This window comes from Petaurus breviceps, unplaced genomic scaffold (genome assembly GCF_028583685.1).
Source record: "Petaurus breviceps papuanus isolate PSGF00001 unplaced genomic scaffold, PetGlider_PUasm1.0 98, whole genome shotgun sequence".
NCBI lineage: Eukaryota > Metazoa > Chordata > Mammalia > Diprotodontia > Petauridae > Petaurus > Petaurus breviceps.
Genome location: NW_027187460.1, coordinates 28,199,161 through 28,215,541, shown reverse-complemented (window position 1 = coordinate 28,215,541; position 16,381 = coordinate 28,199,161). Strand labels below are relative to the sequence as shown.

General features: G+C 40.6%; 1 long non-coding RNA gene across 1 annotated transcript; it reads left to right on the top strand.

Annotated features, from left to right (window-relative positions):
- The first annotated feature begins 12 nt into the window (after nucleotides 1–12).
- On the top strand, nucleotides 13–14,387 carry LOC138155784 (uncharacterized). Its single transcript, XR_011166988.1, has 4 exons — nucleotides 13–416; nucleotides 2,076–2,199; nucleotides 2,808–2,907; nucleotides 13,631–14,387. It is a non-coding gene; the product is annotated as an uncharacterized lncRNA (long non-coding RNA).
- The last annotated feature ends 1,994 nt before the right edge of the window (nucleotides 14,388–16,381 follow it).

Below are 16,381 nucleotides of genomic sequence, written 5' to 3'. Positions count from 1 at the left end.
TTTCTTTCTTTCTTTCTTTCTTTCTTTCTTTCTTTCTTTCTGTCCCTTCTCTCTCTGTCTCTCTATCTTTCTCTTTCTTCTCCCTTTCTGCTCCCTGCTGTGTTCCATAGGTTTTCCTGGCTTCAGACCCAGTGTTCTATCCACCACCTAGCTGCCCCTGAAGAAGGAGGACAGGAAAGAGAAGAGGAAGAGAAGGAGAAAGAACAGAAAAATAAGAAAATCAGCAAAGAAAGAAAATCAGTCCTCTGAGGAGTACTAGTCTGGCTGCCCTTGACTTCAGTCCTTATAAAGACACCATGACAAGATAGAGCAGAAAAGCTGTCATATTCTATCATTGTACATAGAAGGAAAGGGATTAGCAATTTGGAGAGGGGAAGTAGAGAAAAGGAAGAAGGAAGAGGGTGAACTACATTTGGGTAAGTGAAGATTGATATGAGCAATTATGGAAACCAGGGAATTCAGGACTGGGAGAGCGAGATGAGATATCCAAAGGGGAAGATAGGAATAAGCCTGGTCCAGATCAGACAGTTGGGTCAGTCAATATGCAGATGGGATGACAGGAGAAGAACTGAGATGGTAACTGGGAGCCAAGAAACCAAGAGTTAGTCAGAAATTCATGAAACTTGGGACAATCAAGAGGGAAAAAAGGGGTGGCTAGGTGGTGTAGTGAATAGAGCACTGGCCCTGGAGTCAGGAGGACCTGAGTTCAAATCCGACCTCAGACACTTAGCGCTTACTAGGCTGTGTGACCTTGGGCAAGTCATTTAATCCCCATTGTCCTCAAAAAAGCAAAAAAAAAAAGAGGGAAAAAACCCCCACATATGCTAATGAGCAAGAACTTGAGTTACCTGTGACTTGCTTTTTAATATTTTTTTACTTTTAAAAATTTATTTATTTTTAGTTTTTAACATTCACTTTTAAAAGATTTTGAGTTCTAAAAATTTCCCCTTCATCCTCTTCCCCCTCCCCAAGATGGCATGCAATCTGATATAGTCTATAAATGTACAATCATATTAAATATTAAGCATATTTCCACATCAGTCATATTGTGAAAGAAGAATCAGAACAAAAGGGAAAAACCACGAGAAAAAAAAATGTAACTTGCTTTTAATGGCAGGTTTCAATATGCTGGTTCAGAAGGGATTATCAAGGATGTAGCTGACACCAATTTTGGAATACCAAGTCATTATTCCTCCTCAGTCAATTGGTATTCTCTGTGCCTATACACTAAAGCAGTTTATTGCACAACCCAGTGCATTAGATATTCCCAGGGATGCATGCAGCATAGAGAAATTGAAACCCAGATATATAGGGAGAGCCACTTAGGCTTATTAGATCTCTAGAGCTGTAATATTCTAGAATAAAGAGACATCACTTTAGTCTCTTTTTCTCCCTCTTGCCCATACTGCATGGACAAGAGTTTGGAGATTGGTGGTATGATGGACAGGGTGGGGAGAGGAGGAAAAGTCTATGTGTGGAAGCCTAGAAAGTCATAGCCCTTACCCTCAAAGAAACACAAGCTAGTTTAAGTAGTCAAGCCCAGGGATAAGCCCAGGGCCTGGGTAACAGTCTCCCTAAGGGCCAAAACTTCCTCAAACATACATAACCCTCAGTTTAAAAGAGTCTAATCCCTTTGGTTTAGGCAGCCATCATGTGTATGAGGAAACCTACTGGCTTGCCAAGATTTTCATTCCCATACTTCTAAGTATTCACTGGCTTTGTAAACACAATAGGGCCGAACTGGAGCCTCTCTCTGGCCCTTTCTTCTTTTCCCTCTAATGACTCAGTCACATTATTTGTATATGCCGTGGACACCAAAGGGCAGAGTATGGAAAAGCAAACCTAATTGGGAGCAATTAATCATCTCTGCCTCCAAAGTCTAGGATTCCTAAATCTATCCAAAGATGGAAGGGTAGAAAGGTGTCAAGTGGAGTGTGGGGGAGCTGGAGTGGAAACAGAGGAACACAATAAAGGACATTCTAACTAAATCTCCTTCCTGGAGTGCGAATAGAATTCGTGTTGAGTTTTGAGCTTTACTATCTACTGTTTCTTAACAATAATTCTCACACTGACAGAGCAACGTAAAAGGAAACATGGAATCATGGACAGAAAGTTGGCCTCAGTGAGGAAGACCATGATTGAGATGAAGTAGCTCATCCAGGATTCCATGACTCAGTGGCAGAGCTGGGGAATTTGAAGGTAAATGATTCCTTTTAGGGGGTAGGAAGAGGTACTTCAACGGGAATGACTCTGAAATACCTTACAGTGCCAATTTTCTCCTCTAAAGGCCTGTTCTTGAAATGCTCACCATTGGGCAAATCATTTCTTTGACTTTCATTGTTGATGGCCCTTGTATTTTCTTCGAAGGCTTTAGGCACTGATGCATTAGTACTTGTAAATTAGTTTAAGATGAGTTCTTTACCAGGTGTCCCATATTTTTTTTTTTACTCGATAGCTGTATTTTGATAGAATTGGTTTCCTTTGTAATTCCAGATATTTTATTCTGTGCATTTTAAAATATTACACTGAGAAGGGGTCCATAAGCTTCACTTGATTTTCCATGACATAAAACCCTGGAAGAGTTTAAGTCAGCAATTTTCCAACCTTTTTTTTCCTCCCCTGATTATTATTTTCCATGAGGAATGGAAAACAGATACTCTAAATGGTTAAGTTGTCAAGAAAGAGGGTTTACTGGGTCCTCTAAAACCCATTATTGGGTCTTGGGATTCCTATGCTACTTCTGCTCCTCCCTTACTCCTTTCCTTATGATCTTTGCTATCTTTTCTCTTTTTTCTTTCTTTCTCTAGGACTTAAATGGAATAGGCTTGGTACCTACGTGGACCTGCCATTGTGACAAGAAGGAGATGGTTTCTGGATTGGAAAATTACAGATTATCTCAGAGAAGAGGTGACAATTAAGTCTTAAGTAGCAATCATACATAACAAATGTAGAGGGCATTCCAGGAAGAGAGTGAGTAAAATGTGGAGGGAGGAAACCTCAGGGTTTGTATGCTCAGGGTATAGGGATTAGCTTGACTCCTGGGGTTCAAAACTGGAACTCTATAGATTTTCTTCCCTATATCAAGCCAGGAAGAATAGTTATCAAACTGTGACTGGGGGCTGGAGGTGAGGAATTTGTGAGGTCTAAGAAGCAGCATTGCAGAGAAACTCATGTCATACCAATATGCCATGACACACCCTTTGAGAAACACTGGTTTAGATCCATGAAACCCTAATGAAACCCAGGACAAGGGAGTTTTATTGTGGGGAGAAAGCACAGAAGTCCAGAGAATAGGCTGGTTTCATGAGAAAGAGAACCAGAGTGGGGTCCTGGATGCTCAATTCACTAATTTCTTCCATAGACAATTCATGGATAACAGCTATGTGCATATCATTTTGGCAGATGCTGTACAGAATAAATACAAAAAATGAAATTTGGCATCTGCTCTCACATCACATAAAATCCAGGAGGGGAAAGCCTCAGTCTTGGATCATTCCCACCATTTGTCCCTTTTGCTCCTAAATACATACTGCTGAATGAAGGTGGAGGATATCACACAACCATTTTGACTGGGTCTCCTATAGATTTACTTATCTCTGCTCTAGAAAGCACAATTACAATGGACTGGTCACATTGTTAAATGTCAAACATATGCTTGCCAAAAAGACTGCTTTGTGGGGCAAGTGCTCACATGGTGGTCAGAAAAAGTGATACAAAAACACTCTCAAGGTCTCTCTTAAGAACTTTGGAATTGATTGTGAGACATGGGAGACACCAGTACAGGAGCGCTCAACATGGTGTGCCCACATCAGAGAAGGCGTCATGCTCTACCAGCAAAGCTGAATTAAAGTAGCTCAAAAGAAACATGAGGATGTGCAAATTGGAGAACCCACCCCAAATGTTCACACGGTCTATTTGTGCTTAACTGTGGTAGAGCATTCCGAGTTCGTATTGGTCTGATCGGCTATCGTCGGACGCTCTGTAACTTGACTTTAATGTAGTGATGTCATTATGTCACGTAACCTCAACGGGGCTCTCAATGCTATTCGGCAATGCTATCATTATACCTCCCTTACCAACTTCACTATCCCTTTCTCCACAAAGTTTCTTCCAAAACGTTTCATCCTTCCTCAAATCTCCCATGGCTTACCTTTCCCCCCACTCTCTCAGCTGAGAATCTCACTTCATATTTTACAGGAAAATTGAGGACATTCACTGTGAACTCCTTCTCCCCTCTTCCTTATCTCCTATCACTCAGATGCCTTCTGTCATTTTCTCTTCCTTTATCCCTGTTTCACTTGATGGAGTGACCTTACTCCTTACCAAGACTAACCACTCTTCTTGTTCAAGAGCTCCCATTCTACCTTGTCTCCTACAGCAGATTGGTCCCTCTGTCATCACTCACTTTCAATATATCCCTTTCTATTTGCTTTTTTCCTACTGTTTATAAACATGTCCACGTCTCCGCAATCCTCAAAAAACCCTCACTTGATCCTTCCATGTCTGCTAATTACCATCCTATTTCTCTTCTGCCCTTTATAGCTTAAAAAGTCCATCTACAATAGTTTCCTCTGCTTTCTCCTCTCACTCTTTTCTTACCCCCTTATAAGCTGGTTTCTGTCTTTATCATTCCACTGAAATGACTCTCTCCCAGAGTTAGTAATAATCTCTTAGTTTCCAAATCCAATGACCTTTTCCCAATCCTCATTCTCCTTGACCACTCTGTAGCCTTTGACACTGTTGACCACTCTCTCCTCCTTGATATGCTTTTCTCTGAAGTTTTAGGACCCCACTTTCTCCTGGTTCTTCTCCTACTTATCTGACTGCTGCTTCTCTGTCTGCTTTGCTGGATTCTCATCCAGATCACACCCTCCAACCACAACTGTTCTCTCCACCACAACATTATGCCTTGGTTAAAATGTCAGAGCAGAACATTATAGAAATAATTTTTTAGGCTATATTTATAAATGTAGCTTTTATCTGTCTGATTGTAAGGGCCAATCTTGGCCCCAGGGGAGGGATGAGGAAATTTACCCCCATGTTTCATAGGTAATCAAACTAGGTTGCTATGTGGGTTGGCTTTTCTTAATTGTTTTTCTTTTAGGAGAAAAGGTTCCTTGGGTGGTGGTGATGAAGGAATATATCCAGAAATGATCATGATATACAAACAAAAGGCATCAATAATATTCATTTACAAAAAATAGAGGAGTATAGGATAAAGAAAAATGAAAGTGATCATTCCACTGCCTTGGTCAGAGCACATCTGGCAAATTCCATTCAGTTTTTGGAGGCACATTTTTAGGAAAAACACTGGCAAGCTGCTGAGTGTCCAGTGGCAGGCAACCAAAATTTTTTGTGATTTCTATTCAATGGTTATTGCCAAGAAAATATCAGCCCAACCCCAAATGTGTAAATTATCATAAATTCCAAATAGGACAGTCTTTCTTAGTTTGGTTGGATTGTAAGAGACAGCGAGATACATGAAGACCCACTGACACACAGACATAGAGAAACAGAGACAAAGAAAATTTTTGTTGGGTTGAATTGAGAACATTTGTATTGGAAGGAAATAGACTTCCAACGAGGGAATATGATAGCCTTGATATCTAAGGCTAAACCTAGAATGAGATAATCATTAGAGGGATGGAGGGTAGGAAATTAAGCAACAAGCTAATTTTTAAATAATGAGGTTTACATTAAGTTCCATTTTGCAACAAGAATTGTTAGGAAAAGACAATATTTAAGATGGTTCAAGTAGTGGGACTTGCTATGTGATCCTAAATCACTTAACCATTTAGTACTCTAGGCCAGAGTGGTCAAACAGATGTAGCATGCCAAGTACAACACATCCAAGTGACCTTTCCCTCCCTCCCAAACCAGATCAAAATGTGATTGGGAAATATTTAACAAAATAAAGAAAACTACAATAGAACGTAGATAATGTTAACATGGTTTTACAAGTCAATATGTAGCTGGTAACATCTAGTTTTCTCCCCTCCCCTCCCCTCTTTTATTTGAGTTTGAGACTACTGTTCTAGGCAATTCTCTAAGAATATAATTTTCAGAGAAGGTGTCAACTGTTTGATTAGAAGGACTAAAACTGGCCCTGACAATGAATTTCCTTGCCTGGGATTTCCCTATAACAGGGAAGTCATAGGTCCAGTCCCCATTCATTTTGTACATGTCACCTACATTAAAAAGTCATCTGGGGGAGGCTAGGTGGTGCAGTGAATAGAGTACCAGCCCTGGAGTCAGGAGGACCTGAGTTCAAATGTGGCCTCAGACACTTAACACAAAAACTAGCTGTGTGACCTTGGGCAAGTCACTTAACCCCAATTGCCCTCCCCTCTTTCCTCAAAAAAAAAAAATCATCTGGAGGGCAGAGACTGTTTCACTTTTTTTGTCTTTGTGTTCCCATCACTTCACAATATACCTGGCACCAGAAAGTGCTTAATAAATGCTTATTGATTGATTGATTCCTTACCCTTTTATAACAAGACTCACTTGTTGTTTAGTCGTTTCAGTTGTATCTGGCTCTTTGTGACCCCATATGGGGTTTTCTTGGCAAAGAAATCAGAGTCGTTTGCCGTTTCCTTCTTCAGCTCATTTACAGATGAGGAAACTGAGGCAAACGAGGTTAAGTGACTTGCCCAGGTTCACACAGCTAGTGAATATCTGAGGCTGGATTTGAACTCAGATCCTTCTGACTCTAGGCCTAGCACTTTATGTACTGTGCCACCTAGCTGCCCATGGTTTCCTTACCCAACACCTTTGCAGGATTACCTCCAGAGGTGGTAATAGAGGAGGGAGAGCCTGGATGAAATGCTAACCTTACCCTTGAAATCCTGTCTAGCTCAGTAGAGAGAACTTAAATTTATTAAAGTCATATCCCATACTGTACTATTAGACAAAGAGGGTTAAAATCCTTCTTTTCTTTATGCCATTATCTCTGATCCCGTATAAAGTTGAGACTCACAGTTTAAGAAGTTCTGAAGGGGTGGAGAGTGGAAAAAGGTTAAGAAGCCCTGATCTAAACAAGCAAACAAACCAAAAATCTTTAATAAAAACTTTCATGTTATGCTAATTGAAAAACAAAACAAAACAGAAAGATGTGAAATAGATGGTAGTAAAGTTAGTAGATCCAGGACTGATTGAACATCCAGCTCCAAAGAATTGTTATTAATTTATCAATGTCACCTCAGAGGCAGGTCTTTTTTTGACCTACTCCAGGGCATTATTTTAATCAATGACTTTGATAAAGACATAGATGTTATGTTTTTCAGTTTTCCTGAGGATGCCAAAATGTGAAGGATGAAATGCATATTGGATGACAATCAGACTTCAAAAAGATATCAATAGACCGGCATGATGTGCTGAATCTAATATAAAGAAATTTAATTGAGATGAGATATCCCCTTCTTATACACGGGATGCCCAGAATAGGGGAAACTTCAGGTTGGAGGTACTTTGTGGGCCCACAACCACTAAAAACAGTAGCTCATGGCCCCTGAAGATGTCCTTTATTTTTATTTTTTTTAAGCAATCGGGGTTAAGTAACTTGCTCAAGGTTACATGGCCAGTTATTTCTGGGTGTGGTGCTGAGTGTCTGAGGCAGGGATCGATCTCCAGGTCATCCCAACATTGGAGCTGGTGCTCTTACTCGCTGTGCTACCTGGCTGCCCCCAGATGTCCTTTATTTTCTAGTTAGCCAGAGTATTTGATTAGTTCCAAGCAAAGACCCTGGGGCATTGAGGTGTACAATGAATAGTGGGCATGTCAACTCCTTCATCTAGGACAGTAGGCTTCTCTAAATGCTGTCAAAGATCGCTTTAGGTGTTTTTGGCTGCTACGTCATATTTTTAACTGAGCCTGTAGTTCACTCTAGCCCTCTGTTAACCATTGTTAGCTATTTTTCTTCCTGTCAAATACTCATGAAAATGATTTTCTGAGCCCTGGGCCTGGAGTCAGAAAAATATTAAGTTCAAATTCAGCCTCAGACACTTCCTAGCTGTGTGACTTTAAGCAAGTCATTTAACCTGTTTGCCTCAGTTTCTTTAACTGATGGGATATAGCACCTGCCTCCCTGGGTTATTGTGAGGATCACATGACATCATATTTGGAAAGTACTTAGTGTTGTGCTTGGCACATAGTAGGTGGTAGATAAATGCTTATTATTTAAGTAAATTGCTGGTAAGATGATTTGTAATAGAACATTCCTCCCATAAACCTAAGGATCAGGTAAGAGAAACCACCCATATGGGGACTACATGTGGAAACTCAGCTCATACTTCAGGCTTCAGGGTCTCTGCTGTTGCCTGGTGATATTATTGACCTTTTCTCACATCCCTTTCAGGCACATTGCACTGCTGGTCCCATCTAAGTGGTACTCTGCATCATTTTTTTTGCTTCTCTTTTAGGGGCTCATCTCTTCAAAGCCAGTAAAACCATCTCAATTTCAGTTTGTCAGGGTATAGTAGCTAGAAGTTCTCCCTCATAATGACAGGCAGTTTATATTTTTTTAAATTCATAATCACCACAATCAGCTTACAAAAGTCAGGCATAGTACATGCCCCCAGGCTAAGATTAGTTCTTTCCTCTTCAATCCTATGTCTGGATGGAGATCAAAGTCCTTTGATACAAATTACTCTCTGGTTTAGGGTTAGATACTCGTGGTTATTCCCAAGATCCTCTCTGGCTTAACATGCAAATGAATTTGAGCCAAGAATCAGAGGAAAGTTAAGAAGGCCAAAAAAAAAAAAAAAAGAAATTCTCTACTCAGTCTCTACTCCATATTCCTGCCTTTATTTTGTATACTTGCCCTCTGTAAAGCTTGATTTCCTTAGTATTATATTTTAGTCAGTGGGAAAACCTCAGGATCCTTTTAAAAACTTGGGCTCAAAAAATGATTTTTATGAGGACTTGATAGGAGAGAAATGGCTAATGGTTTGTATGAAAAAGATCTGGGGGTCTTGTGAACCACAAGCTTAGCCAACAGTGCGCCATAGTAACCAAAAGGCTAAGGTGATTTTTGGCAGCATTTAGAGAGGCATACTCTCCTAGAAGAAGGACCTGGATAGTCCCACTGTCTTCTATTCTGGTGAGACTACATCTGTAGTTTTGTGTTTAGCTCTTGCTAACATATTTTAGGAAGGTCGTTGACAAACAAGGATTCATTAAGAGCAATCAGAATGATTAGAGTTCTTGTCATATGGGGTCTTATTGAGGGGATTGGGAATATTGACCCTGGAGAAGACAGAGGAGAGGACATGAGAGAAATTTTCAACTATTTGAAGGACTGTCTTATGTCTAGGATAAAACTGGGAATTGGTAGAAGTTGCAGAGGGGCAGATTTAGATTTGATCGAAAGGAAAACTTCTTTGTGTCTAGAGCTAATCCAAAGTGTCCTGGACGTCCTCCATAAGTAGCGGGCTTGCCCTCCCCAGAGTGTGAAGTGAAGGCTGGAACACTACTTGTGAGAGATGCTGCAGAGAGGATTCTCGTTCAGGTACCAGTGTGAAAAGACAACGTCTGAGGCCTCTTCCCAGCTCTAACCTTCTATGTTCTATCATCTTGTGACACAGAGGAAAGCCAGCTGGCCTGCCTGGAGCCAACACAATGAGTCACTGGCTCAGCCCATCTGGGTTTGGTGATGCCTATTCTCTCTCATCCTTTTGATCAAATCAGGAGCACAGATGGCCCTCTTCCTTCTCCCAGCTCTGATGACTGGCCCTAGAAAAAAGCTTAGGGCATTTAACAAACAGATTTGCCCTTAAAAAAGGAACAAAGCCACAGGCGTGCACACACAGGGACACACATGGACAGACATGCAGGTGTACACAACACAGAATACAGATTTGCAAATGGATGCTTGAGCTTGTACACACACACACACACACACACACACACACACACACACACACACTATCCTGCCCCCCAAGCTCTGCCCAGGCCATTTTAGAATCATAGTTTGAGGCTGGAAATGAACTTAGAGACAGTCACGTGAAGCCCTCCAAAGCATCTGACCTTGTCACTAGCTCTCTGATGACCTCCAGAAGTTCTCTGTCACTCCAGAATCAATTATACACTCCTCCGGTTGGCATTTAAAGCTTTTCATAACCAGGCTTTTCCTTCTTTCCAGTCTTCTCCACCATTGCTCCTCACCATGCACTGTATGATCACACTGCATTGACCTGCTTGGCACTCCTCACACTCCTGACTGATCCTTTGCCCTGACTATCTCCCATCCCTGGAACACTCTCCCTCCTCACCTTTACCACTCAGTTTCAAGACTCAGCTCCTATTCCTCCTTATGCAGGAGGCCTTTCCACATACCTCCAGCTGTAAGTCCTTTCCCTCTGAGAATACTTTACATCCACACTGTGTATATCTCGTGCCTACATATAGCTGGTTGCATGTTGTTTCCTCCCATTAGAATGTAAGCTCCTTGAGGACAGGAATCATGTTTTTTTTCTTTTTTTCTAGGTATCTCTAGTCTTTAGCAAAATGCTTTGCACATAGTAAGGGTTTAATAAATGCTTGTTAACCAACTAACTGAACTACCTGCTGTTGAGGACCAGAGATGGATAATGACTTGATAAAGGTTGCATATGTTGTATACTACCAAGCCTAGATTTGAACTCAGGATTTGGGGCTTCTAATCCAGTGCTCTTGCTTTCTACCCCATGTCTCAGTTTTATCCCTGGGAATGGTGCTCCTGGTTTGCAGAATACACTTTTCTTTCCAGCCCCCAAAGATGTCATTTCACTGCCCAATACCCTTTATGAGAGCTGGAGGTCATCCCTCTTATTTTAAAGATAAGGAAATGCAGGCCCTGAGAAATGAGTGACTTCTCCAAAGTCACACCCAAAGTAAATAAGTAGCACAGCTAGGATTAGAGTTGGGTCTTGTGACTCCAAATCTGGGGGAATATTTCCCTGAATCTTTACTACTCTCTGCTCCTTATAGAATATACACTGTCTTATTTTAACTTTGCAGTCAGTTCAATTCAAATTCTCTAAGTATCTACCATATGCAAAGGCATTAATAACAATAGTTGTTCAGTCATTCAATTATGTCTGTCATGACCATGTGACACCCGAGACCCTTCTGTCCTCCTCTGTCTTTCAGAGTCCGTGGACATTCATCTACTATCAATTGTTTAGTCATGCCTGATTCTTTATGACCCCATTTGGATCAAAGATAGTGGGGGGGGGGCCCTGCCATTTCCTTCTGCAGCCCATTTTACAGATGAGGAAACTGAGGCAAACAAGGTTAAGTGATTTGTGCAAACAAGGTCACACAGCTAGTAAAGGTCTGAGGCCACATTTGAACTCAAGAAGATGAGTCTTAAAGATGCCAGGCCTGGCACTCTATCTACTATACCACCTAGATGCCCATTTACCTAATACCTTATATTAAAAACTCCAACATTTTATAAAGTTCTTTCACATTTCAGGGAGGTATTGCAGGTATCACTATCATCTCCATTTTGCATAGAGGAAATTGAGGTTTAAGGCAAATTATTTTACTAGGTGACACAGTCATTGCTAAAGTCAGATTTTGAAGGCAAGTTTTCCTGACTCCAAGGCCAACAAGGTTTCTTCTGTCCTACACTACCTCTTAGTAGACCAAGGGTACTGGACCAACTATCTTCCTGACCCCTCTTGTCTATCTCTGTGTCTGGAGCTCTGGACAGTTCACACCTTTGCCAGAACAAGAAAAGAATCTGAGAGTTGCCAGGGTTGTTCCCCCCACAGCTTCTCCCTGGCTCACCTCTGCCCCATCCAGAAGGCTTCACAGGGGAGTCAGCAGATTGGGGATTGCCTTTTTTTTTTAGATTTTTAAATGATTTCACAGGATTATAGATTTTGATCTGGAAGGACGTCCTCCTTTTAGAGATGGGGAAATTGAGGCCCGAGACGTAAAGTCAGTTTGCCTAAGATCACACAGCAGAGCTGAATTCTCTTTCCACTACTCTATCCTGCCTCTATCTTAGGGAATCTGCTTTGGCTAGACGCATCTGGAGAAGACTTATTGAGAGGCATGGCTCACAATCATAACATTAATCACTCAGATTCTTACAGCACTTTAAGGATTGCAACATGTTTTTTTTCTCACAAACTCATGGGAGAAAAGTCCAAGCATTTATTAAGTGCCTACTGCATACCTGGTGCTGTGCTAAATGCTTTACGATATTGTCTTGTTTCATCTTCACAACAACCCAGTGAGGCAGGTATTATTATCCTTATTTTACAGATGAGAAAACAGAGGTTAAGTGACTTGTTCAGGGTCACAAAGTGGTAAGTGTCTGAGATAGGATTTAAACTCAGTACTTTTTGAATTTGAGGCCAGCTCTTCGTCTACTGTGTCATCTTGTATTGTTGTTCTTCATTTGTGTCCAGCTCTTTGTGACCCCGTTAGGAGTTTTCTTGGCCAAGATACTGGAGTGGTTTGCCATTTCCTTCTCCAGCTCATTTTCCAGATGAGGAACTGAGGCAAACAAGGTTAAGTGACTCACCCAGGGTCTCATAGCTAGGAAGTGTCTGAGGTCAGATTTTAACTCAAGAAGATGAGTCTTCCTGATTCCAAGCCCAAGGCTCTATCCATTGTACCTCCTAGCTGCCCCTATGCCACCTGGAAGTATAGTAAAAAAATAATTTTCTTGCAGTCTGAAAACCTGGATTTGAATTTCAGCTTCTGTGTATGTGTGTGACTGGGTAAATAAGTCACTTGACCTTTCTTGGCCTCACTTCCCTCATTTTAGTGATGAAGAGGTTGAACTAATGTCCAAAGTTTCTTCCATCTCTAAATTATATGGTCTAAGATAGGTCTGGCTTTCTAAATACCTCTGTCAGCTTTAAGGTATTGTTTCCTTTAAACAGTTCCCTGGGAAGAAGGAAAAGAAAGGAATAAATTCCAGTGATTCAAAAAATTAAAACTATCAATAAAACTAATTTTTAAAAAATTGAGGAAATACTATCTTACACATTGTATTCAGGACATTATTAAAAATGACCTTATGCCATATAAAGATAAATAAGAATATGAGGAAATGTGAAAACATAACCAACTAAACTTGCTTAGTAACTATTTAAATTGCTTGATGACATTTAAATAAGTTAATTTCAACATACAGAGTAGCATAACAAAATTTCCAGTCACTCCCTCTAAAGCAGGCTGACTTTTCATCTTAATGTCTCTGCATTAGGACACCTGATGGGACCTTCCCTGACCTCATTGGGGGAAGTATTTTCTCTCTTGGATTAACGATAGCTTATGTATGTCCTCAAGATGGCTTGGCTGAACTATCCAATTGCCTACACTGGCATCAAACTCTTAGGAGCTCTGAGAGGTTTTTGTTGTTGTTTTGTTTCATTTTTTTTCTAGCATAGAAAAAACCACAGAACTGGGAAACAGGAGTCCTAGCTAGGTACAATGGAAAGAACATTGGCTTTGGAGTGGGAAGACCTGTCTCCAAATCCTTCCTTTGTTGCATGTTTCTTGTGTGAATCTGGGAGGGTCATTTAAAGTCAATTTCCACATCTCTAACATGAGGGGGTTGGACAAAATGGCCTCCCAATCCCTTCCATCTCTCAGTGTATGATTTGGGTTTTATTCCTTGCTCTTTCAGGTGCAATGTGAAATCATGAGAGCTGTTTAATTTTTCTGTGTCGGTTTTCTCATCTATAAAATGGGGGAATGATAGTGCCTGCCCTTTGTACCTCATAACTGTTGTGAGAGCGGAATCCATTCATCCATCAAACAGCAAGCATTTACTTACTATGTGCTTGGCAAGAATGAAGCAATCCTTGATGTCTAGAATGGTTTCAGAAAAATCTGGGAGTACTTACATGAACGGATAGAAAATGAAGTGAGCAGAACCAGGAGAACACTGTACATAGTAACAGAAATATTTTGTGATGATCAACTGTGATGATTTCAGAAAAAGTTGGAAAGACTTACATGAACTGAAACAAAGTGAAGTGAGCAGAATCAGCAGAACATTGTACACAGTAAAAGCAATATTGTATCATGTTCAACTGTAAATGATTTAGCTATTCTCAGAAATACAATGATACAAATCAGTTCCAAATGATTCATGATAAAAATTCTATCCACTTCCAGAGAGAGGACTGATGAACTCTGCAGATTGAAGCACACTTTTCCAAACTTTTTTCTTTTCTTTTTTTTTCCAACAGGGCTAATATGGAAATATGTTTTGCATGAATTCACATGTATAATCTGTACAAAATTGCTTGCCTTCTCAAGTAGAGGGAACGGGCAGGAGGGAGGGATAGAATTTGGAACTCAAACTTTTAAATTAATTAATATTAAAAATTAAAAAGTGAAACTGGGAATATTTAATGAAATAAAAACATATTAAAAGCGGAAGTTAAAAAAAATTAAATGAGAAAAAAAAGAAACAATCTTTGCTCCCAAGGAGCTCACATTCTTCTGTAAGTGAGACAGCATATTAAATGAATTATACTTATATGAAGGGGGGCCAGTCTGGTGCTGAATTGATGGTCAGGAAACCCAGGTTTTAGTTCCCACTCCACTAATAATTAGCTCTCTGACATTGGGCAAGTCCCTTGACCTTTCTAGGTCTCTATTTCCTCATCAGTAAAATGAGGGAGTTGGATTAGATAGTCTCCAAATCTCTTTCAAATTTTTTTTTTTAACATTTTGGGATTCCTTTTTTTAAAGATGGGGAAACCAGCAGAGCGATAAGGTGAGTTAGTCCCAGGGGGATGAACTGGTAGCCGTGAATGGAAACTACAGAGAGGCAGATTTGGGTTTGATGTCTAGGGACATTTCCTAACAATTAGAGCTATTCCAAAGTGGATCTGGCTGTCTTGGGAGGCAGAGAGTTCATTCTCCCTCTAAGCAAAGGCAGATGAATGGATGGATGGATGGATGGATAAATCACTTGTCTGCAATATTATAGGGGGTTTATTAATTAGGTAGGTTTTAATCGATGGTCCCCGGAGGCTTCTAATTTGAGATTCTGTGACTGATCTAGGGCCAAATAGTAAGCTAGTGGCAATCAAGAATATTGCCCAAATCCTTTGACTTCTAGCCCAGAGATCTAACCCCACGGACAGCTCAGCTACTTGTCAGTTTCCCTTCCCAGCAGCTCATTCTCCTCCACTTAGTCCAGGAACAGTAAAGGAAACACATGTAACTTATAACTTTGGCAATCCTGTGGTCACCCACATGAACTACGTCCAAATCTCCAGTGCCTTGCCTTGACTTCCCATTCTATTGCTGGGATCCCTTAGGGCTATTTTTCAAATGTGAAGAGTGGGGTTAGGAATCTGGGTATTCATCAGATAGGATGTTTACTGGGTCACACTGATTTACTGATTTCAAAACCCAGGTTGTGAAAGGGTGCAAAGGGACCAAGTTTGCATTTGTTGCATCTGAGGAGCTCAGAATCATAGGGTCTGAAAGTCCGAAGGGCTTTGGAGGTCATGTGGTCTGACTTCCTTCCCAGAGCAGAAATCACCTGTGACAATAATGTTAGTTTATGTAGTTCTTTGCTCTTCTCCCAACAGCCCTCAGAGGTGAGTAGTGCAAATGTTATTATCCTCATTTTAAAGATTGGGAAACCAAACATCAGAGAGCTTGTAACTTGCTCAGGGTCACACAGGTAATAAATAAAGGAGCTAGGTCTCCAAGGCCCAGGTAGGGGCTTTATTGCCTCCCTGCACAACATCTCTGACAGGTGTTCATAAAAATTCTAAATAAATATCTTCTTACATGTAAATCTCAAGATCTCCCTAGGCATCTCATTACAATATTTGTTCAAAAGTCCTTCCTTCAATGTGGCCACAGTAACTTTTTTGGACCAGGAAATGGCAAACCACTCCAGTATCTTTCCCCAAGAAAGCCCCAAATGGGGTCACCACGATTTGGACATGACTGAAATGACTGAACAAAAACAACAGTACCTAGGTGGTTTAGAGCAGGGGTGTCAAACTCTGAAATAAAGCTCTTGGTAGAACCCAAACCAGATTAAAATGTAATTGGGAAAAGTTTAACAAAAATAAATAAAACTACACTGCAATATAGACAATCTTAATTTGTGACTTTCTAAGTCAACATTTTCCTTTTCTATATGAGTTTGACACCATTAGTGTAGAAAGTAGAGAGTTGAACTTGGAGACAGGAAAACCCGAATACAAATCCTGCCTCAGACACTAGCAATGGGATCCTGAGCAAGGCTCAGCCTCAGTTTCCTAATCTGTAAAATAGAATGATAATAGCACCTATTTCACAGGGCTATTGTGAGGAACAGATGTAGTCATCTATGAAAAGCACTTTGTAGGCATTAAAGCACCATACAAATGTTAGTTGTTGCTGTGATAATTACCTGTTA